Source organism: Pristiophorus japonicus, chromosome 13 (assembly GCF_044704955.1).
Source record: "Pristiophorus japonicus isolate sPriJap1 chromosome 13, sPriJap1.hap1, whole genome shotgun sequence".
Lineage (NCBI taxonomy): Eukaryota > Metazoa > Chordata > Chondrichthyes > Pristiophoridae > Pristiophorus > Pristiophorus japonicus.
In genome coordinates, this window is record NC_091989.1 from 70,483,735 (window position 1) to 70,508,424 (window position 24,690).

The 24,690-nt window shown below is 45.1% G+C and overlaps 1 protein-coding gene across 4 annotated transcripts in view; it reads left to right on the forward strand.

The window, feature by feature from the left end:
• rassf8b (Ras association domain family member 8b) overlaps window positions 1-24,690 on the forward strand; it is a 114,762-nt gene that overhangs the window by 42,623 nt on the left and 47,449 nt on the right. Inside the window, exon 1 of one of the 4 annotated variants that reach the window (XM_070897627.1) lies at window positions 4,115-4,200. The exons of 2 other annotated variants lie outside the window; for them this stretch is intronic. The gene's annotated coding sequence lies outside the window, so the exon portion shown is untranslated. Of the gene's footprint in view, window positions 1-4,114; window positions 4,201-12,275; window positions 12,361-24,690 lie in introns of those variants that run through there. One more of the 4 variants, XM_070897628.1, reaches the window with a different exon arrangement.

Genomic DNA, 24,690 nt, shown 5'->3' on the forward strand with positions numbered 1-24,690 from the left:
TTCTGTTTTTTCCCGCAGAAATACATAGAATTTTACAGCGTAGAAACGTAGAAACAGGCCATTCGGCCCAAATGGACTGTGCCAGTATTTATGGTCCACACGAGCCTCTTCCCACCCAACTTCATCTTGCCCTATCAGCATATCCTTCTATTCCTTTCTCCCTCACGTGCTTATCTAGCTTTCCCCTTAAATGTTGCATCTTCCTCAGGGCCCACAGTCCCTGGATCACATTTACACTGAGCTTATTCCGGACTTTATGCCAATTTCAGCAGTGATCATGCCGACGAGAATTGCTGCTGACATTGCCCGCGGATCCCATTTTGCCACGGAGGGAACGCAAGAACCGGCGCACAACCACCGCAAAGGCAGTGTCGTTTGTTGTTGTGGGGTGGGGGGGGGGTTCCTGCTGGTGTTTAAGGAGCCATTTGCTCGTTAGACAAATGGGTTCGCTGTTCGGCGAAAATAACTGTGGCAACATTTAAGATGGCTGAGTGGCCAGAGAGGAGATGTAACTGCTTCGGTTGCTGCAGGAAGGGAACTAAATCAGTGGTCGGTAAGGCGGAAGCTTTGGGGGGGAAAAAATTGTGCTCGTCATGTGATGGCTGTCATTAATGGCAAAGACCCCTCCCTCCTCACCCACCCCCGCCATGTGTGGCATCAGTTAGGTACAAAGCAGAGAACTCACTGCTCTGGCCCAACACTAACTTGCATGTTAATGTTCTGGGTTAATGATAAACAACAATGTTAAACCAGGCCCCCACAAGGTCACCTCTACTGCACCAGTGTAAATTTTCCATATCCCGCATCTTTATAGGCCGTGCTGGAGACTGCCAATTCGTGACGCTCTTTGCGGACAGCTATGTGCTGGTGATGCACCTGGCCACTGGGATGAGATTCATTGAATATATTTACGTTGGAGATACCGATTTTTGAGCGATAAGGGAGTCGAGGGTTATGGGGAGCGGGCAGGGAAGTGGAGCTGAGGCTAAGATCAGATCAGCCATGATCTTATTGAATGGCGGAGCAGGCTCGAGGGGCCAAATGGCCGACTCCTGCTCCTATTTCTTGTGTTCTTATGAGACAAGCCAGACTCCCCTCTTACTTAGGATCCTTGCAGCTAGTGCGGAGAACAGACTTTAATTCCATTTAAAACTTGGAGCTGTAGTCCGGGCGGTGAAAGGAACATTGGCCAGCCGTGTGCCCCTCCCAGTTCGGAGTGTTTTAACAATCTAATATTGGCTTGGAAGCAGACTTGAGCTACACAAAGCCAGCCTCATTAGAGTTAAGTTGACAACAGAGTCAAGTTGATGTCCTGTTACTCACTGCTCCATTTTTGATTGGGGTGGAGGAGCGACATGATCGGGGCCCAGGGGCAGCACGGGCCAGCCCACACTGCGATATGTGTGCGCACTAGGTCCGTGCAGCAGAACTGGTCCCCAGTTGTCTTGGTTAATCTTTGCCATTGGACCAAGACCTAGCTCTGTCAAGCCAGTTTGGTGGCTGGTGTGCAACGGCCACCCCACGTTAAAAGAATCTACACACAGGTATCTTCCACTCCTTCAAGATTTAGTTCGGGACCTGGAATGTCAAGCCCATCATTGAAACACCTGAGAACTCATCCCTTTTTGGTGTGGAAGTGGGTCATCCTCGCTTCGAGGGACTGCCTAATACTAATGCTACTAGTGTTTTTAACATCCGTGCTCATCAGAAGCAGCAAGTAGTGTGTGTTTCGGCAGGGTGCAACTGTTAATGTCCAGCGGCCTGGACTAAGAATTCAGAGAACGAGAATTCCGATCCCACCATGGGAACATGAGAATTCTGAATTTGGGAATTAAAAACTGGCAAAAGTGAACATGAACCTGTCGGACTGGTTCACTAATATTCTTTAGGTGCAGCCTATGTGTGATCCCAGTCCCACACCAAAGTGGTGACTTCTAACTGTGACTTCCAGTGTAAACTAGAGGTGATCCAAAACTCAGCTGCCTGTGTCCTAACGCACCAAGTCCCTGCTCACCCATCACCCCTGTGCTTGCTGACCTACATCGGCTCTCGGTTAAGTAACGCATCAATTTCAAAATTCTCATCCTTGTTTTCAAATCTCTCCATGGCCTCGCCCCTCACTATCTCTGTAATCTCCTCCAGCCCCACAAACCCCCGAGATATCTGCGCTCCTCTAATTCTGCCTTCTTGAGCATCCCTGATTATAATTGCTCAACCATCGGTGGCCGTGCCTTCTGTTGCCTGGGCCCCAAGCTCTCTGCCTCTCTACCTCTTTTTCCTCCTTCAAGACGCTCCTTATAACATACATCGCCTGCACTAAGTTCTACTTATGCGACTCGGTGTCATATTTTAATCTCAATGCTCCGGTGAAGCACCTTGGGACATTTCACTAATTTAAAGGTGCTACATAAATGCAAGTTGTTGTTGTTGTGGTCGAGCGAGCCACTCGGTTGCATTAATGCCGCCACTAGCAGTTCAGGAAGAAGGCGGCCCACCATCATCACCTTTTCAGGGTATCTGGGGACGGACAACAAACTCCAGCCTTCCCAGCAACGCCCACTTCCTGAGAACGAATAAAGAAACAAAAACACCGAACTCGGTTACTCATTGGGCTCGAAATTCCACAAAATTCAGCCACAGCTGGATTGCCGCCGGAAAAAAAAAGCTAAGATTATTAAATTAACGCTGGCAAAAAATTGGTGGAAACATTTCCGCCTGGCAGGAAAAATGGGTCTTGCACGCGGATTCTCGGCAGTAAACTCGATCCTGGGCAAATTGGGCAGTACTTACTCAAAATTTAGTCCGAGGCTGCGGGTTGGGCCTGGTGGGGGAAACGCATACTTTTTTTTCCCAAAAATAAAAAATGAAATCTGAAAACATTCTCTGGACCCTTTTCCACTGAATCGCTGTAAAGGAATTTAAAAAAACACTTTAGCTTACCTTTTATTGCAGGGCTTCATCATCATTATAGGCAGTCCCTCGAAACGAGGATGACTTGCTTCCACGCCAAAAAAGAACGAGTTTGCAGGTGTTTCAATGAAGGACCTAATATTCCAGATCCCGAACTACATCCTGAAAGGTGGAAGATGCCTGTGCGTGGATTTTTTTAATGTGGGGTGGCCGTTGCACACCAGCCACCACACGGGTTTGACAGAGCTAGGTCTTGTTCCAGTGGCAAGGGTTAACCAAGACGACTGGAGACCAGCTCTGCTGCACGGACCTAGTGCGCACACATATAGCAGTGTGGGCTGGCCCGTGCTGCCTCTGGGCCCTCGCCTCTCCTGGGCCCCGATCAATAAGTCCATATACACAACATCAAATGCACTAACCTCATCAAACCTCTCCCTTACTTCATCAAAGAAATCAATCAAATTAATCAAACACGATTTGCCTTTAACAAATCTTTCTTTCATTAGCCCATTCTTTTCCAAATATCAATTAAAGGCGGCGACCTCCGGTAAACACCTCCCCCTCCCCCCCCACCCAACAGGCAGCTTAAAGCTCCATACTGACTGCCCAGCTCCGGCTGGTTTCTCCTGAACGTTTTCTTTCTCCTCACCTATGCTTCACCGCCGAGACCAAACTTGGGCGATAGTGGCTTTTCTTGGCAGTGCATGCCGGCGGTCCGCTCCCCAGCGGTATTTTGAAACTGCCGGCGGAACTCTGAGGAAATTACCGCCAGGTGGTTTTCCACCGAAAACGAAGAATACCGCTGAAAAACCTGTCGGAAATGGTGCGGAAATTCTAGCCCCATTTTGCGTAATGAATGCCTTGTTTGTTTGCGTAATGAATGCCTTTTTAAAATAATTTTTTTTCCCCTGCCTCCCCCAAGGTGGAGTTGTGGGGGGCAAGACACTACAGCTGCTTTATATAGACGACCCATTTATTCATCAGATAGACACAGGCTAGTAAAATCGTCTGCTGCAATGTGTGAAATTAGCTGTGTAGATTTTCAAACGTGTAGCCACCAAAGGGAAGAGAATTAAATCAGTTAGTGTTACATCGGAACAGGAACCTGCCTCTAGTAACGTCAAATCCTGAGAGTTCCGATTTCCAGGACACATTTAAAATCAGCCCACAAATACACTGCACTCCCATTATTGGCTCACTCTGCACGCCAATATTTGCACTTAACATCTCTCCCTTGTTCCCTTCTTTTGGTCCGTAGTCATCCTCAAAAACTTGACGTTGCACCAGCAAGTAAGTATGGGTTGGAAACATTTACAGTCGGGCAATTACATTGTAACCAGAAGCTGTGAAGCTCTCGCTGAAACTCGCTGTGTAGCAAAGCAGTTACTTCTCGGGTGTGGCTGTTAAACTAAGCTCCTACATGGAAAAACTTACTTCCGAAAACTGTTGGAAATGTACTGTGTGGTTGTTCTTTGTAAATTGAATTGGCAGCTGTATTTCACCACCCATTTTTGACTGGGAAAACTTTTTTTTTACTGACCTATTCCGTTAGTTTTTTTAATTCTCTGAACTCAAAATTGTAGCAAGTATACTAACTTTGAACAGATCTACGCAGGTTTCTGTTATAAAGAAAAATGGGCACTGTGCCCTGGTGTGTAACTGAATACTGTGCCTTAGTGTGTAAATGAATACTGTGCCTTAGTGTGTAAATGAATACTGTGCCTTAGTGTGTGAATGGGCACCGTGCCCTGGTGTGTAAATGGGCACCGTGCCCTGGTGTGTAAATGAACATTGCGCCTTTCATGACCTCAGGATTTCCCAAAGTGTTTTACCCCCAATGAATTTCTCTCTAAGTGTAATCACTGTTGTGATGTTGGATAAACGTTGGCCAGGACAAGGGGGAGAATAGTTTCCTGAGAGAGCAGGCTGGGCTTCTGTTGAAGTTGCATCAGGAAGACGGCACCTCCGACAGTGCTGCGCTCCCTCTGTGTACTGCACTGGAGTATCAGCCTGGACTTTATACTCAAGTCCTGCAGTGGGGCAGTCCTACCAGCGCAATTACTGTTCAATATACAGAGACTTCTGTGTTTATGTCGGCATTTCTCGAGAGATCTTTATTAAATTTTATTGAACGTTTTCAACATGTATATGATTTCCTTTTATGTCCATTCTCGGGATGTGGTCCATATTTATTGCCCATCCTTAGTTGCCCTGAGAATGTGGTGGTGGGCCTTCTTGAACTACTGCAGTCCATGTGGGGAAGGTGCTCCCACAATGGTGTTGGGTGGGAAACCCAGGATATTGACCCAGAGACGATGAAGGAACAGCAAAACAAGTGCTTCACGTGAAACTTCGGGCTGTTTTTGGTGCACTTTTGATGTGATGTAATTACAGAGGAGTAATCTTTTTGCGAATAAGTTGGTCATGCAATGAGGGGTTTTGGTAGAGTGAATGGAGAAAAAATGCCTCCATAGCAGGAATGTTGATAACCAGAGGACACAGATTTAAAATAATTGGCAAAAGAACCAGAGGCGAGATGAGGAGAAATCTTATTTTGCAGCAAATTGTTATGATGCACTGCCTGAAAGGCTGGTGGAAGCAGATTCAATAGTAACTTTCAAAAAGGAATTGGATAAATACTTGAAAAGGAAACATTTGTAAGGCTATGGGGAAAGAGCAGGGGCGTGGGACTAATTGGATAGCTCTTTCAAAGAATCAACACGGGCACGATGGGCCGAAGGACCTCCTTTTGTGCTGTTAAGATTCTATGATCTAGTGAGCCAAAAATTGCAGCCTCTCTGGGTGCGTACGACCTGCACATGCCCCCGAAGAAGCCTCAACCGCCGAGAACCAGCTTTTGCGATCTGTCAGTCTTTTGACAGATTGCACACATGCCCTCGGGAAGGACATCTGCGGGGCAGAGATTTGGGCTATTTGCCCAACTCCAGCCCAGCGCATGTCCTTCAAACTCTTATGCCTAATTTTTATGCATATGGCTGCCTTTTTGACCAGCGTAAAAGTTTTAAAACAGAAAAATTAAATGTAATCACTCATACTTTTATATTAAAAATTCTGTCCATTAAGGTAAGTTTATTTTTAATCCTATTAAAACATATTTTTTTAAAAAGATCCATTTTCTTTTCTAAAACAAATTCAATTTCAATGAATTTTAAATGTGAGGTGTTTTTAAAAAAAAATGTTATTGTGTTGTGTTTCTTGTTTTTTTTTTCTCATTGTGCGAGCTCCCATTACTATCAAACGGAGCTCCCATTATTATCAATGTCCAGGCCCACGTGATCCCAGGTTATGAATACATATCTGGAAGACATGTTCCCGTACGCTGGACTGCAAAACTAGGCCTCCGACTGCAATCCTACGTTCTTCCGGGACCACCAGGTATTTTCGTTAAATAAATTCCGGTCGGAGGCGTTCATCCAAAGGAAGCCTCCGACCGCAATTTTCCCCCCAGTGCCTTTTAATAGTTGCAGTGCAGCATGTGCTAGTTTAGTAGGCGTATTAGCACGTTAGGTTTTTACTGGTGTGAAATAGCTTGCCAGCAAATTGTGAATAATATGCTGATAGAACTGGTAACTAATGTAGATCAGTTACTCATGGATACTTTATGCATTAATTCCATTTGTAACACTTGAGAGGGACACTGGCACATTATGTACAGTTCTTGTGAGTTAGATAGTTGCCCTTTTATGAGCTGTAAAATTTGGCCTTGGATTGAAGCCCACCCAGGGATTTTTGGCTGTTAAGTTGTCCGGGTCCCTACAAAGGCTTGATTTACTTAAAATGTTGTTGTAAAAGTGTTTCAGTAATTAGCTTTAATAGCGTGACTAATATACGTCAGGGAACAAAGGGCAAAAGCTGACTGGTGTGTGTGTGTGTGATCCTAACTTTACCGAAGAAGCCCTTTTGGATGCAGATGCAGTTGTTCAATTCCTGGAATCGCCAGCGTTTTCCCTAGTGCCTCACAAATCAAGTGGATGCAACGTACCTTGCAGCAGTCTGCGTGATGCGCTTGCCGCACAGACCAACAAGTCAGTTGCTGAAAAGGAGTGTTTTTGGCAAAATAGCCGTTGTGGAGTTCACAACATCTGAGATAAGTGAGATAAAATGTTACCAGTATTTCACAAAACCCGACCTTGTTCAAAGGTTTCTGACAAGCGGGTCTTTGTCTTGGAGTCGTGAGTTCGATTTGCAGGAAGGTGCTAATGTTGTAACTATTTTTTAACATTAGTTCTGGGGATGTGGCTCGCTGGCAAATCTTTGATTTATTGTCCATCTCTGGTTCGATACAAATGGAGAGACTGGCTAGGACACTTCCGAGGGCAGTTAAGAGTCGATCACTCTTGGTGTGGGACTGGAATCACATATAGGCCAGACTGGGTAAGGACGGCAGGTTTCCTTCCCTAAAGGACATGAGTGAGCCAGTTCGATTTTTATGATGGTATGACAGCTTCACGGTCAGTTTTACTGGCGCCAGCTTTTTTATTAAACAATTACTCCCAGATTTCTTTTTTTAAACTGAATTCAAATTCTCAAACTACCTTGGTAGGATTTGATTTCTCGTTTCCTGGATTTCTAGTCCAGTTGTGTAATCACAACACTACCATACCAGTTTAATCCATACTTTTGAATGTAATATCTCCAAGTTTGCAGATGACACTAAGCTGGGTGGCAGTGTGAGCTGTGAGGAGAACGCTAAGAGGCTGCAGGGTGACTTGGACAGATTAGGTGAGTGGGCAAATGCATGGCAGATGCACTATAATGTGGATAAATGTGAGGTTATCAACTTTGGGGGCAAAAACACAAAGGCAGAATATTATCTGAATGGCGACAGATTAGGAAAAGGGGAGGTGCAACGAGACCTGGGTGCCTTGGTACATCAGTCATTGAAAGTTGGCATGCAGGTACAGCAGGCGGTGAAGAAGGCAAATGGTATGTTGGCCTTCATAACTAGGGGATTTGAGTATAGGAGCAGGGAGATCTTACTGCAGTTTTACGGGACCTTGGTGAGGCCTCACCTGGAGTATTGTGTTCAGTTTTGGTCTCCTAATCTAAGGAAGGACGTTCTTGCTATTGAGGGAGTGCATCGAAGGTTCACCAGACTGATCCCTGGGATGGCAGGACTGACATATGAGGAGAGACTGGATCGACTGGGCCTGTATTCACTGGCATTTAGAAGAATGAGAGGGGATCTCATAGAAACATATAAAATTCTGACGGGACTGGACAGCTTAGATGCAGGAAGAATGTTCCTGATGTTGGGGAAGTCCAGAACAAGAGGTCACAGTCTAAGATAAGGAGTAAGCCATTTAGGACCGAGATGAGGAGAAACTTCTTCATTCAGAGAGTTGCTAACCTGTGGGATTCCCTCCGGAGAGAGTTCGTTAGATATATTCAAGAGGGAGTTAGATATGACCCTTACGTCTAAAGGGATCAAGGGGTATGGAAAGAAAGCAGGAAAGGGGTACTGAGATGAATGATCAGTCATGATTTTATTGAATGGTGGTGCAGGCTCGAAGGGCCGAATGGCCTACTCCACCTATTTTCTATGTTTCTATGTTTTAAGTGTTGGATTCCTCCATCCATTTGAGCTCCCCAGGAGTTAGCTTCTGGGAGTCTTCAGCTCAGACTGGAGTAACTGACTCGGTGAAGCTGAGCTGGGCAGTACGCAGAGACACAGAGCTGGAGGGAGTCCGAGATCAGTCCCAGTGGCTTCCCGTCCAGCTCGGAAACGAGGACAAAAGAAAATACGGTCTAGAACGGCTGTCAGTTTTAGAAGATCTGGTGAGGGGAGAAGATGGCAAGAGTGAGTGCGTTCCCCTTCTGGTAGTGCCAAGCTAGTTCAGAGGAATTACTGGTCAGTAAAGTTTTATATGTAAACCTGCTAACTGGAGCAGCGTTGCATATTTATTATTTTCTTTGTTACATGGAGTTTTTCTGAATTAAGTGATTACAAAGTGCTGCAGTATAGCAGGACCTGGGAGTACTTGTGCATGAAACACAAAAGGATAGTATGCAGGTACAGGAAGTGATTAGGAAAGCCAATGGTATCTTGGCCTTTATTGCAAAGGGGATGGAGTACAAAAGCATGGAAGTCTTGCTACAGCTATACAGGGTATTGGTGAGGCCACACCTGGAATACTGCGTGCAGTTTTGGTTTCCATATTTACGAAAGGATATACTTGCTTTGGAGGCAGTTCAGAGAAGGTTCACTAGGTTGATTCTGGGGATGAGGGTGTTGACTTATGAGGAAAGGTTGAGTAGGTTGGGCCTCTACTCATTGGAATTCAGAAGAATGAGAGGTGGGTGATCTTATTGAAATGTATAAGATTATGAGCGGGCTTGACAAGGTGGATGCAGAGATGATGTTTCCACTAATGAGGGAGACTAGAACTATAGAGGGCATGATCTTCGAATAAGGGGCCGCCCATTTAAGATGGAGATGAAGAGAAATTTATTTTCTCAGGGTTGTAAATCTGTGGAATTTGCTGCCTCAGAGTTGTGAAAACTGGGACATTGAATAAATTTAAGACAGAAATAGACAGTTTCTTAAACGATGAGGGGATAAGGTGTTATGGAGAGCAGGCAGGGAAGTGGAGCTGAGTCCATGATCAGATCAGCCATGATCTTGGTGAATGGCAGAGCAGGCTCGAGGGGCCGTATGGCCTACTCCTGTTCCTATTTCTTATGTTCTCATGCAAGTTAAAGCAAGAAGAGATGCATTAGAAATGTTACTCTGCTCACCTGGTTTGTTAAAGAATCCAGCCCATTTTTATATTTAGATTTGGTCTTGTTAAAGTATTAAGTCTGGCTTTCGGAAGATTGGAGAAGGACATGGGACTGCATATACAAGGTTACAGTATCCGCTTCAGGGAACAAGGGGTTTTCATTGTCACGGCCCCCCATGAGCTACAATGTTGTAGACCTAGACATTGGGCAGCAACGGTAAGCTCCTGATTGTAAGGGACGCATGGTCCATTTAGCAGAGAGTCTGGTGATGCTGAACCCGAGAGAATATTTAGTACAGATCTGAAATTTGTAGCCACTCCACACAGGAGACCAGCGTCAAAGATAACAGTACGTTGAACGACAGGGATTGCGGCCAGTTGGACAGAGGTGGTTCGAATTCCGAAAACAAACGGACGGGGTAAGTGAAAGGAAGTTTCTCGGACTGGAAAGAATGATGTTCCACACAGCACTGTGTTGAAGACAATTTGATTTATTATGTACAGAAATTACCCATATTTAGGAATTGAGGGAATAATATTGAAATTTGCCAATGCTACCAAATTGCGGGGAGGCGGTGGTAGTTATGAAGGATTTCTAATCTGCGGGAGGATATAGGCTGGGGAGTAAGGTGGCAGATAAGCTATGTTTGAGAATGAGCTCAACCTCAATGCACACGCACACAAACTCAAAGTCTGGAAGAGGAATAGGGATGATGCCATTTCCATTTGAAAGGCGATGTCCTTAAAAGGATAAAGGTTTGCTCGGCCCCAACTTGCAACTCCTGGGTCCACATTCTCAATGATACCAGGGTTTTTAACGAGGGTCAAAGCATCTTTACTGTTGGCAGGTTTCCCAAATACAGAATTCATTCACTTTGCGCTGAAGTGCCCATATTCCTTCAATCTGTTCCTTGTGCCAGTGAAATTGTGTGCTATTGGGAGTTGTCATTGGCATGCTAACTGCTAAAGATTTATTTGGCTTGACTTGTGTTCAGACAGATGCGTGCTAGCTGTGCTAATTGTCTCTTGCAAGCAACGCCAGGTCGGCTGTAACTTTCTGCAAGTAAGATCTTGTCATGTTTAAATGTACAGAACATGGAAGGAGTAGGGTAGTCTAGTCGTTACGTTGCTGGATTAGTAATCTAGAGGCCAGGACTAATAATCCAGAGCATGCCAGTTCAAATCCCAATGAGAATTTGAATTCAGTTAAAACAAATTTGGAACTAAAAATCTATGGCTGTATTTTCGGTTGTCTTAATGTCTGTTAGCGGCCAGAGGGGGGTGTTAATGGGAGCGTATGAGGTTACCGACCGGGAGTGCAGCTTTTAGCATCTCGACCGAAAATTCATTAGAGGCTCACCGGGGGGCACAAACCAGTAGCGCGATCCTGATGTATTCCTGGTGCAATGCCCACGCTTGCTCCCCGGTTGGAAAATTCGGTGCATGCGTCTCATTGAGCACCTGCCAAAAACAAATTCTGGAAAAACAGTCGGTCCAGGATTCAAGAGTCGTTAACTGGTAGCTACTTAAAGGGATGAGGAAGTGCTTCCCTCGGAGGTCACAGTCAGTGCAACGTTTACACACAGCGCGGTGCGTGAGCCTCCCAGTTTGCAGCGACAGACAGATCTAACAGTGCAGCCTGAAAACAAGTGATTTTGAAAACTTTAATGGGTGCATTACTGTGCCGCACCTTTAAGACTTGGCTTTTCACGGGATCTGACTCAGAGTTCCGTGCATGCGCAATGGGCCAGCCAAATTTACCGACCAAACTTTTGTTATCGAGACCCCCACCCCCCCCCAGCTCTGGTGTGCAAGGGCTGATTTAGCGCCCCTGTCAGTTCCTCGCCCGATTCAGACGAATTTCTGGGCGGAGGGCGCAAATGTTTTCAAGACGCTAAAATTACCGCTCCGCTTGGATTACCGCCCCAAATGAGGCACGACCGAATTTCCACCCTTATTGTTTTTTTTTTTAAAGTGACCATAAAGTTTATTGGATTATTGTGAAAATCCACGCTCAAGTATCTGTTAGGGAAGGAAACCTGCCGCCCTTACCCGGTCTGGCCTATCTGTGACTTCAGTCCCACACCAACGTGGTTGATTCTTAACTCTGAAGTAGACTAGCAAGCCACTCAGTTGTATCAAATCAGGTCAACTAGAGAATTAATGCTGGCCTTACCAGCTACATCCCGAGAATTAATATAAAAATTTATTTTTTTGTTGATGCTTTCTATCGCACCAATTTTGTAACCAAACTTCTCAAGCTCCTCTTGTAGTGCTGTGACTTGATCTACTGTCTCGCTAGTGAATCGGGGATGAACTTTTTCATTGGAATCCTCTGCCCCTGAATCAATTACTGATGTTGTTGTTGTTGTTGTAAGGCACCCCCTCAGCTTCAGTTACATGTGGTAGAATCCAAGCGTGCTTGTTGAGCCTTGACATAGCCTTGAACTATCTTGTCCTTCAGCGTCTTGGCCTTTTAACACTGAATGCATGGCATGTCTTCATTCCTGCTGATAGTAAAATGAATGTTCTTTGATTGTGGGGAAAAAAAAGTCATGCAATTTAAAAAATGCATAACATTGCTGAGGCGAACACCATCTCATTTGAATGTGTTTGGCCAAATCTCCCTCTCTGCTAGACAGCTTGACGGATGTCTTGTTGTCTAATGCACATGAGGGAATCTAAAGAGGGTCCTTGCATAACTGAGGTAAGTGCCCTGAGTACTGTTCAATGTGGAATCCATCAAAAGCAATGAATGTTGAGATGCAGCCGCCGGTTGCCATGACTGTAGAGTTGTTGCCCCCCCCCATGTGTTCTCCATGGTGGTTTGCAGAGTTTGCGTTACTTTGCATAACTGTTTATTTTTATCTTGAATGCAAGACTGGGTGAAGGAGCTCGAATCTGCTTAACTTCGCAAATAATCTCAATCACAGGACGCAGTCTTGAGTACAAGTGAGGCTGAGCCTCGCGAACATCGAGCCTGTTCAAAGATTTAGTTGGCTTTCTAATGCAGAAAATGACTCCACTTGACAATGCTTGATTTTCATGCGAGTGTTTCTGTTGGTCTGCTGGTGCCAAATTTTTCTGATTGTTTCCATACAGATTTTGCTGCCCAATTACAGCCAACTGCTATTTTGTCTTGGATGTTGGAAGGTTGAAAAGAGTAGCTCTGGATCTCGGTCTGTGATGCTTAGCTTGGGTGGGGGGAATGAGAAGGGGCGAGAAAGCGAGGCACATAGTGCGGAGATTACTGCCAGTATTTGTCGAGCGTTAGATTGATTGCGCAGCACTGTTCAAATCTAAAATTGCCATTTTATTTAGCACGGGGTTGGAAATTAGGGGATAATGTCACTGTGCGCTGTGCAAGTGCTGGGACTATGGTGAGACATTAATTCCTACAGTGTCAGCTGTGGCTCAGTGGACAGCACCCTCGCCTCCGAGTCAGAAGGTTGTGGGTTCAAGTCCCACTCCAGAGACTTGAGCACAAAAATCTAGGCTGACACTCCAGTGCAGTGCTGAGGGAGTGCTGCACTGTCGGAGATGTCGTCTCTTGGGTGAAACATTTAAAACCGAGGTCCCATCTGCTCTCTCAGCTGGATGTAAAAGATCCCATGGCACTATTTCGAAGAAGAGCAGGGGAGTTATCCCCGGTGTCCTGGCCAATATATATCCCTCAATCAACATCACTAAAACAGATTATCTGGTCATTATCTCATTGCTGATTGTGGGAGCTTGCTGTGCGCAAATTGGCTGCCGCATTTCCTACATTACAACAGTGACTACACTTCAAAAAATTCGTGGCTGTAAAGTGCTTTGAGACGTCCGGTGGTTGTGAAAGGCGCTATGTAAATGCAAGCCTTTTTCTTTTGCAAGGATGTATGGCTCTTGTAGTGTGTAATCTGTTGGTATTGGAGGAAAAAAATATAAGAAATAAAGGACTTGCATTTATATAGGGCCTTTCATAACCTCTGGATGTACTAAAGTGCTTTACAACAAATTAAGAAATTTTGAAGTGTAGCCATGTAATGTAGGAAACGCGGCCGCCAATTTGCACAGTAAACTCGCACAAACTGCAATTCAATAAATGACCAGATAATCTTGGGTGTTGGTTAAGGGATAGATATTGGCTGGGATGCTGGGACAACCCCCCTGCTCTTTGTCCAATGATAAGAACATAAGAACTAGGAACAGGAGTAGGCCATACGACCCCTCGAGCCTGCTCCGCCATTCAATAAGATCATGGCTGATCTGATCATGGACTTGGCTCCACTTCCCTGCCCGCTCTCCATAACCCCTTATCCACTTATTGTTTAAGAAACTGTCTATTTCTGTCTTAAATTTATTCAATGTCCCAGCTTCCACAGCTCTCTGAGGCAGCGAATTCCACAGATTTACAACTCTCTGAGAGTAGAAATTTCTCCTCATCTCTGTTTTAAATGGGCAGTCCCTTATTCTAAGATCGTGCCCTCTCCCATCAGTGGAAACATCCTCTCTGCATCCACCTTGTCAAGCCCCCTCATAATCTTATACGTTTCGATAAGATCACATCTCATTCTTCTGAATTCCAATGAGAGTAGAGGCCCAACCTACTCAACCTTTCCTCATAAGTCAACCCCCTCATCGCTGGAATCAACCTAGTTAACCTTCTCTGAACTGCCTCCAAAGTAAGTATATTCTTTCGTAAATATGGAAACCAAAACTGCACGCAGTATTCCAGGTGTGGCCTCACCAATACCCTGTATAGCTGTAGCAAGACTTCCCTGCTTTTGTACTCCATCCCCTTTGCAATAAAGGCCAAGATACCATTGGCCTCCCTAATCACTTGCTGTACCTGCATACTATCTTTTTGTGTTTCATGCACAAGTACCCCCAAGTCCCGCTGTACTGCGGCACTTTGCAATCTTTCTCCATTTAAATAATAACTTGCTCTTTGATTTTTTTCTGCCAAACTGCATGACCTCACACTTTCCAACATTATACCCCATCTGCCAAATTTTTGTCCACTCACTTAGTCTGTCTGTGTCCTTTTGCAGATTTTTTTGTGTCCTCCTCATACATTGCTTTTCCTCCCATCTATGTATCGTCAGCAAACTTGGCTACGTTACACTCAGTCCCTTCCTCCAAGTCGTTACTATAGATTGTAAATAGTTGGGGTCCCAGCACTGACCCCTGCAGCACCCCACTAGTTACTGGTTGCCAACCAGAGAATGAACCATTTATCCCGATTCTCTCTTCTCTGTTAGTTAGCCAATCCTCTATCCATGCTAATATATTACCCCCAACTTTTATCTTGTGCAGTAACCTCTTATGTGGCACCTTGTCAAATGCCTTCTGGAAGTCCAAATACACCACATCCACTGGTTCCCCTTTATCCACCCTGTTCGTTACATCCTCAAAGAGCTCCAGCAAATTTGTCAAACCTGACTTCCACTTCATAAATCCATGCTGACTGACCGAATTTTGCTTTTCCAAATGCCCTGCTACTGCTTCTTTAATAATGGACTCCAACATTTTCCCAACCACAGATGTTAGGCTAACTGGTCTGTAGTTTCCTGCTTTTTGTCTGCCTCGTTTTTTAAATAGGGGCGTTACATTTGCAGTTTTCCAATCTGCTGGGACCTCCCCAGAATCCAGGGAATTTTGGTAAATTACAACCAATGCATCCACTATCCCTGCCGCTACTTCTCTTGAGACCCTAGGATGCAAGCCATCAGGTCCAGAGGATTTATCTGCCTTTAATCCCATTATCTTACTGAGTACCACCTCCTTCGTGATTGTGATTGTGTTAAGTTTCTCCCACCACCCCCCCCCCCCCCCCCATAACCCCTTGACTATCCACTGTCGGAATATTGTTACCGTAAAGACCGATACAAAATATTTGTTCAGAGTTTCTGCCATCTCCATGTTCCCCATTACGAACTCCCCGGTCTCTTCCTCTAAGGGACCAACCTTTACTTTAGCCACCCTTTTCCTTTTTATATACGTATAGAAACTCTTGCTATCTGTTTTTATATTTTGCGCTAGTTTACTTTCATAGTCTATCTTCCCTTTTCTAATCATTTTTTTAGTCATTCTTTGCTGGCTTTTAAAAGCTAACCAGTCTTCTGTCCTCCCACTAGTTTTGGCCACTTTGTATGCCCTTGTTTTTAATTAGATGCCGTGGATTCTTTTACGGCCACTTGAGTGGACAGACAGGGCACCGGTTTAACGTCTCATCTGAAAGTAGGCACCTCTGACAGTGCAGCACTCCCTCAGCCCCAGGAGTGGGACTTGAACCTACGACCTTTTGACTCCGAGACAAGAGCGTGGTGCCGTTGAGCCCAGGGAGGTTTGGAACTTTCCGCTTGCCATGTTGACCGTCCCTTGACTGGGTCTGTGACTGCTGACCTTTCACCTAAATCTCTAAATGTACCAGATTTAGATTGATCGTAGCACTAATTCAATCTGTCAGCTCTGTGACTAGGTGTATATTTTTTCATTAACTTGGGATGGTTTGCATCCATAATGCCGCAAAATCAAGTTTGATCAAAAATAAGCTGTTGAGGGCTGGGTTTCAAAGGAGATTGAATTACATTGATACCAAGACCCTTTTGCCCATCACTAAAATATCCCAAAAGACCTCCCCGTGCATGGAATGACTTAGCGGTACAGTGACTGTTGTACAGGGTGATGCAGCAGCCAACTTGTGCACAGCAAGAAGTCGCTAACGGCAGTGAGATAAATGGTGAGTTGATGTGTTTTTCTGGCGGTATTGTTCAGGGGAGGAGGATTGCAAAGTGGAGGCGAAGAATTTCTCCCACATCAGGTTTAGGAAATCTGGCAAGTCCGCCCCTATGGTTCTTGTGCAAGTCTCGAACTGCATAGATAATGATCGAGGGGCGATGCAGCCTGTGAAAACAGATAAGTAGCATTGAGGTATCTGCTGCCCTGACAGTTCGTTGAATACTTATGTTATTGCCACGTGTTTAAAATCATAATCTGGGCTGATTATAGACTGCTATATCTTTATCCCACTTAAAAGGATGATTTTTCACAACCAGTCTTGTTTAAGATAACATTTCTCTGTATTTAATTGTACGAAATCTTGAACTTTGTACTTGAGCACATAATTGAGGCTGACACTCCAATGCCGTGCTGAGGGAATGCTGCACTGTTGGAGGTGCCGTATTTCGGATGAGACGTTAAACCGGGGTCTCGCCTTCCCCCTCAGCTGGATGTAAAAGATCCCATGGTACTATTTTGAAGAAGAGCAGGGGAGTTATCCCCGGTGTCCTGGCCAATATTTATCCTTCAGCCAACATCACTAAAAAAGATGATCTCATTTATCCCATTGTTGTTTGTGGGAGCTTGCTGTGCACAAATTGGCTGCTGTGTTTTCTGCATTACAACACTGACTACACTTCAAAAGGATTTCATTTGCTGTAAAGCACTTTGGGACGTCCCGAAATGGTGAAAGGAGCTATATAAAGTTCTTTCTTTCTATTTGTTAGATGTAGTGGAAACAATAATTATTAGGAATACCACAAAAACCAAGCTTCCTGTAAACTCGCTTTAAAGCTTTGTTGTTTAAAAGTGAAACTGATCTCACAAAGCACTAGTTGATCTCCTGTGGCATTGCTCGCGAGGATTCAAGATTAAGTGTCGTCCTCAGGTGAGGCGGCGAGGGGATAATTGGGCTGGGGCACGCAGTTGGAATTCGGACCCCATTTTAAAGTCAAGCATTCTGCTCCTGTTTTAATATTTCCATCAAAAATTCCTGTGTTCGCATTTATAATGGAAACTTGTCACACTGTAATTACACTCTCCTGCCCATGATGGTGCTAGAGTTGCCTGTACTGAGGGTAAGCTGTAATAACAGTGTGGCAAGTTTACTTGGGCAGTTTTGATTAACGTGATAGAAACTCATACAAAGTGAGTGCAAATGTAGAATGTTTAATATATTAATACATCTTGGTTCAATTTCTACTTTTGCTAATTCTAATACAAAATGGTTCTGGAACAAAACATGCACATTCAACTTTGACTTGTTTCTTCTGCTCTACATAACCTGGGTAACTAGCCAACTGAGCTGGGAAAGATCTTGCACATGATTGACCCTTTAAAAGATGGAACCTGAATATCATGACCACCCCCTCTACGCTCAGCCTTTTTGGCAATTAGATCTTAAATAACCATGTCTTTAGCCGTTTGTGATCAAGGTTTGACACCAGGTGTGTACTGATTGGGAGGGGGGGAGGAGGGAGGGTCTGTCCTCTCAGGGGATTTGCAGGATCTTGCAGAGACATCGTTGGTGGTATTTCCCAGCGATTTGAGGTGTGTGCTGTATATGATCCACGTCTCTGAGCCATACAGGCCGGCAGGTATCACTACAGCCCTGTAGACCCCAAAGGCCCCTTTACTACACGGTTATTAATGACCTCGCGGTTAATCAGTGGTTTTACACTTAGGAAAGCGTGGGAGCATGTTACTCCAGGGAGCAGCAAAGAGTGACGTCATCAAGATCTAGGTCGGTGATTGGAGCGTGGGCAGATACAGCAGGAGCGGCGAGAGACTGTCGAGGGACGTGATCGAGGCTCAGGAGAGGTGTGAGTTGGGGCCAGGGGCCCAGACCACACTGCGATATGTGTGCACACTAGGTCTGTGCAACAGAGTAGGTCTCCAGTCGTCTTGGATAATCTTCACCACTGGACCAAGACCTAGCTCTGTCAAGCCCGTGTGGTGGCTGGTGTACAACGGCCACCCCACGTTAAAAAAATCCACGCACAGGCATCTTCCACCCTTCAGGATGTAGTTCAGGACCTGGAATTTTAGGTGCTTCATTGGAACACCTGTGAACTTATCCTTTTTTGGCGTGGAAGCAAGTCATCCTCGTTTCGAGGGACCGCCTGTGATGATGCCTGATTGGAAGGGGGCACGGTTGTGTCTGTGTAAATTGTGAGGAGGACACACAAAATCTGCAAAGGGATATAGACAGGCTAAGTGAGTGGGCAAAAAGCTGCAGTACAGCGGGACCTGGGGGTCCTTATGCATGAAACACACAAAATGAGTATGCAGGTACAGCAAGTAATCAGGAAGGTGAATGGAATTTTGGCTTTTATTGCAAGGGGGAATAGAGTAAAAAGCAGACAAGTCCTGTCACAGTTTTTGTTGTGTATCTGTACAGCATGCACTCCCATGTTCTGCCACCAGGGAGCGCATCCCCTGCAGTCCCAAGGGATCCCAGCATCCCTTGGGAGCACTGTATATAAGCCGGCCCCTAAGGCCTGTTACTCACTCTGGAATGTCTTAATAAAGACTGAGGTCACTGTTACTTTAACCTCAAAGGACCAATTGCAAGCTGTTTGTGCACAGCTGCGACAGAAAAAGCTTGAACTTGAAAAGCTGGAAGCGGAAGTTAAAGATCTTAAAGGTGAAATTAAAGAATGGAAAAAATCATTAGGTCAAGAGACAGTAATAGGAAAAGGAAAATGTATTGATCAATTCCCAGGGTACCCATGTTTGGATAAATTAAAAGCGCAAACCCGAAGACACGACCGAGGAATAAATACGGTTTCTGAATCCTCCGACAATACAGTGTCGGAGGATGATGAAGAATTAGGGGTGTGCTTTGCCCTGTTTAAAAAAAGACGAGTTGTAGTCAAATCAGAAGAGACTGCGGATGAGGGCGGAACCAAAAAAACAAAGAGAAGTGTGTATGGAGAATACTTAGTTCATGCTCCGGCAGACCCAGAGAAAATTGATAAATGGTCCAAGGAATTGCCCAATCCAAAGAAAGGGGGAGTAAAAACGTGGGACCAATTGGACCGCTTAAGAAATATATATCAACTTCATCCCTGGGACGGAGTGCAAATTTTGACCATAATGGTGCCAAAAACACAGGGAAGAAAATTGCACGACAAGGTAGATGAAGCTTTGGGGCAGAATGAGCAAGAATTAGACGCAGGATGGGAGGCGATTAAACACTGGCTGCAAGCCTTCAGTCCAGCTAAGACAGACTGGGGAAAAATTGCAGCCTGCCAACAGAAAGGAACAGAGGAGGTCCTGGAGTATGACGAGCAGTTTAGATGCACGTGGCTAGAACATTCGGGTATGAATAATACGGATGAGGAAATGGATGAACAAATGTTTGGACCCCTGAAAGCAGCTTTCGTGGCAGGTCTAAAGCCAGAACTGTCCAAAATGCTTAAGGTAGTGTTACCGGACTGGGAAGATAGAGAAACTGCCTTTGCAGCATTGGTGGATTGATGTAACCAATTAGATCGGGATATGGGAGCTAAAGTCCTATACAGGCTATGGGATGGAAATCCCAGGATTCTGATAAACAGTTATTAGGAAAATTACCCGGAAAATGTCATTATTGTGGGAAAGAAGGTCATTGGGCCAAGACGTGCAGGGCAAAACAGCAAGGTCGTGGCTGGGGAAGAGGACGCAGCCAGGGATACAATTCAGCCAACAAACCAGGCTTGTCACAAGATAACGACCTCATAGAAGCATTTAAGCGACTGACAATACAACAACAGAAGGAGTTACTTGGGATAGCAAAAAACGATTAGAGCCCACCCTGGCCCCCCTCCTCGCACTAATACAACAAAGGGGAGATGGGCTATATATAACTGTGAGGGTGGACGATAAGGATGTGGACTGTCTTTTAGACATAGGGGTGGAATTAACATGCTTACCCCTACAATATGGAGACTTTTTGCCGTTGGATGGTAGGGCACGTACAGCCTATGGAGTTGGGGGCCATAAAATGGAAATTAAAAGGACAACACCGATACTTATAGGGCTGGGTCCACATGAACTAACCACGTCGGTCTGGATAGGCCCAGTAGATCAACCCCTTTTTGGAATGGACGTTCTAATCCAAGTAGATTCATCGTTGCATTTCGAGGATGGTCGGGTGACATGGTCAATTAGAACTTTGAAGAAAGAAGAATTGAAGGAACACCCGATATGGGCTAAAGATAAGAACGATTGTGGCCTACTCCAGATGGAGCCTGCGTCATTTACAGGGACCAAGCCTCCATGCACTAAACAGTATCCCATCAGTCCAACTGCCATCGCGGGAATCTTACCGGTTATTCAGCAATTGGAGAAACAAGGGGTGCTTATTAAAACGCATAGCTCCTCCAATAGCCCCGTGTGGCCGGTACAGAAATCTAATGAGACTTGGTGTTTGACTGTCGATTATAGGAAAGCTAACCAGTGTATTGATCAAAAAGCTCCTTTGGTCGCAGATCCCTCAACCATTTTTAATGCCCTCAAACCGGAACATAAATATTTCTCGGTTATAGATATGGCCAACGGATTTTGGTCAGTGCCTCCGGCACCGGAGGTTCGACAGTGGTTTGCTTTCACTGTCCAAGGACAACAGTATACTTGGACCCGGTTACCGCAGGGTTTCCACAACAGCCCTACGGTATTCCACATGGCTTTACAAAGCCATTTGCAAGAATTACCTCCCCTGTCGTCTACATATTGGATGACTGTGGATGATATCCTGCTAGCTTCAAACATGGAAGAACAGCACGAACAAGATTTACGAGCTTTGCTGGATCACCTTCGGCTGAAAGGACATAAAGCCAGCATCGACAAAGCACAAATATCCCAAGAAGAGGTTGTATACCTGGGACAAAAGATTTCACAAGGAAAGAGAGAACTTACCCAGGATAGAACTGCAGCCATTCGGGCTGCTAAAAAACCCACCACTATTCAGGAACTAAGGTCTCTTTTGGGATTGTGTAACTTTAACAGAAATTGGATTGACTCCTTCACACAGCTTGCTCAGCCACTGAATGATATTTTAAAGGGGAAACGTGCCTCTAAAGAAGCCATCACCCTCACTGAAGAACAGCAAGAGGCCTTCCTGAGTTTGAAAAAGGTTTTGTGTTCAGCACCGGCTCTGGGAATCCCCGATAGTTTGTAAGCCATTTACCCTGTTTGTTCATGAGAAAGAAGGATATATGACAGCTATACTGACACAAGAACATGGGGATCGGCAAAGACCTATTGGCTATTATTTGGCAAAACTGGATGCGGTAGCCCTCGGATGGAGAAGTTGCCTAAGGGCCATGGAAGCTACATGTCGAGCGGTAATGACCACTGCGGGTTTAGTCCTGATTGTCAAGTGTCCCCACACCGTACATGCTTTGCTGCCTATGAATAGAATGTCTCAGGTGACGGCAGCAAGATGGACCCGCTGGACAGTAGTTTTGGAAGCTCCTAATCTCCATATCGTCCGGGCCAGCCCAGTTAATCCCGCAACTATGCTCCCGATGTCAGAATCGAGGGAGCAAGAGGGGGGAGAATGTGAAGAGCATGACTGCGTGGAGATTTTAAAAGAAACAGAAGAAGCAGCCTTGGCAGCAGAGGAGCCTCTGCACAACCCAGACCTCATCCTGTTTACAGATGGTTCCTCCTTTGTTGACAATGGTACCAGAAAAGTAGGATGGGCAGTTACAACCTTATATGAGGTAGTGGCAAAAGGATGTTTACCCTCAGGAATGTCAGCACAACAGGCTGAGTTACGGGCCCTGTCAGAAGCATGTCGAATAGCAGAAGGACAGACAGCTAATGTTTACACAGATTCGCGTTATGCTTTTGGAGTCGCTCGCGACTTTGGTATGTTATGGCGGAAAAGAGGATTCCTCACTGCTGCTGGTACACCTATCCGAAATGGAAAAGAAGTCCGAGACTTACTGGAGGCCATACAATTACCTCAGGAAGTGTCCATCCTGAAGTGTAAGGCCCATACCAAGGAAAATACCACAGAAGCACAGGGAAATGCCCTAGCCGACCAGGCAGCTAAAGATGCCGCCTCACAGGGCGTTCCTCCAGAAGAACCAACACAGATGTGCAGATTGAAAGCACTCAGGACTCTGACACGAGACCTTCAAACAATGCAAGGCGAGTGCTCCCGAGAGGAAAAATGGACATGGATTGAGGCAGGAATTAAGCTATGCGAAGATGGTGTCTGGAGACAAAGAGTTACCGACAAGCCAGTCGCGCCACAAGCGCTTATGCCTTTTTTAGCCCAACAGATCCACTCGTGGGGACACTTGGCCTCACAACAGATGACGGCACGGTTCCAGAAAAGCTGGTGGGGTCGGGGATTTAAAAAACATGCCCAGCTGGTAACAGACCGCTGTGTGGTCTGCCAGAAAAATAATTCTGGACCCATCACGGTAATGCCCCAACTGAGGCCCCCTGCCCCTGTCGGACCATTCCAGTATCTGCAGGTCGATTATATATCTCTTCCTTCATGCCAAGGATACACTAACATTCTTGTCATGGTCGACAGATTCTCTAGATGGGTAGAAGCTGTCCCAACTAAAAGAGCCACAGCCAATCACACTGCAAAGGTCTTGTGTAAGGATTACATTCACCAATGGGGAGTTCCGAGTAGCATTGACTCAGATCAGGGAACACACTTCACAGGTGCTGTCTGCCAAGAGGTCTGTAGGTTACTGAACATTACGTGGGATTTACACTGTCCTTATCATCCACAATCATCAGGACAAGTAGAGCGAATGAATTGAACTCTGAAACAACGGCTTGCCAAATATCACCAAGAAGGAACACCATGGCCCCAGGCACTACCAATAGTGCTATGTAGCATTAGGGCAACCCCGAACAGAACTACAGGTCTAAGCCCATTTGAAATTATAACAGGAAGACCCATGTCGCTGCCAGGAACTATCGATTTACGGAAAGCTGATGTTCACTTAATGAGTGACACTTTGTTATCATACTGTCAGAACCTAACCAATGCTATTAGTTCTGTTTCCCGACAGGTATCGGCAGCTTGAGGTAATTCACCCGAAGGAGGACACGACATCATCCCGGGAGTCTGGGTGTATGTGAAAAAGTTGCATAAAGAACCTTTGGGTGCCAAGTGGGAGGGACCTTATCAAGTGTTATTGACCACCCAGGCAGCTGTTAAAGTCCAAGGAAAGAAAGCCTGGATCCACGCTTCACATGTTAAACGAGCACCCGTAACTAAAGCTGAAATCTAATAAGGACAATTACTTTTTGCGAAAATTTATAAATTTACTGTATTATTGATTGTAGGTATTATAGGCATAGGCCTACTTCTTACTAGCCGACCCTCTGCACCAAAGGGAAATAGTAGGGTAGCAAGGGAATTGCATGTAAATACCTTTTACTTTTATATTGTTTGTTTATATTGATTAAATGTTGTTGCGACCAGGCGGCTGTAGTTGCTGTCCCGCAGGTGAGACACCTTGCAGGTCCCAGCAGACCGTCTGTACGTGGCACAGGAGTATGTTATGCTTTAGGAAAGGTTGTTTACTGGTTGAATTAAGATACTGATTTGGATTAAATTGGAATAAGGTTAATTAACCTACTAAAACCAGACTTCCATTGTGGCCACGATGGAACTCGGGTTGGTGTAAATTTGTGTGGAAGCTACTAGTCCGGACATGTAGCGAAACACATCAACAAATTTTAGAAGGAAACTCTATTAACATGTATGAAATTATTTTGTAGAATGTTTAACCAGTGATACCTGATGTTTTATGATTCAGTTTGTGAAAGAATCAAAGGGGGAATTGATAGAGAATTCAAACAGGCTCATTTAGACAGACTGTGAAAATTTACAGACCCCCAAGTCAAGGCTGCTACATGCAGTTCGGCATGTTGCATTAACTCATCAATTAACTTGACATTTTCGGACCTTGGGTAGCGAGCCAATAAAACGTTAAAAGACTTTCAATTGAGCCAATAAGGTCAAAGAAGGCGAGTTCTTTTCTGTAAATTGATCCAGGTATAAAATACAGCCATTTTGACCATGTGTCTCAGTAAGACAAAGAAACTGGCAAACAGCCAGCAGTTTGTTGCTCTCTGCCAAGATTAAAAAGTTAAAACTACCATCGGAGTTCATATTTCATTGGAAATTAAGAGATCTAACAGGACCGCTCATTTAAAAATGAGATGAGGAGAAATTTCTTTGAGGGTTTTAAATCTATGGAATTCTCTGCCCCAGAGAACTGTGGAGGCTGGGTCATTTAATATATTT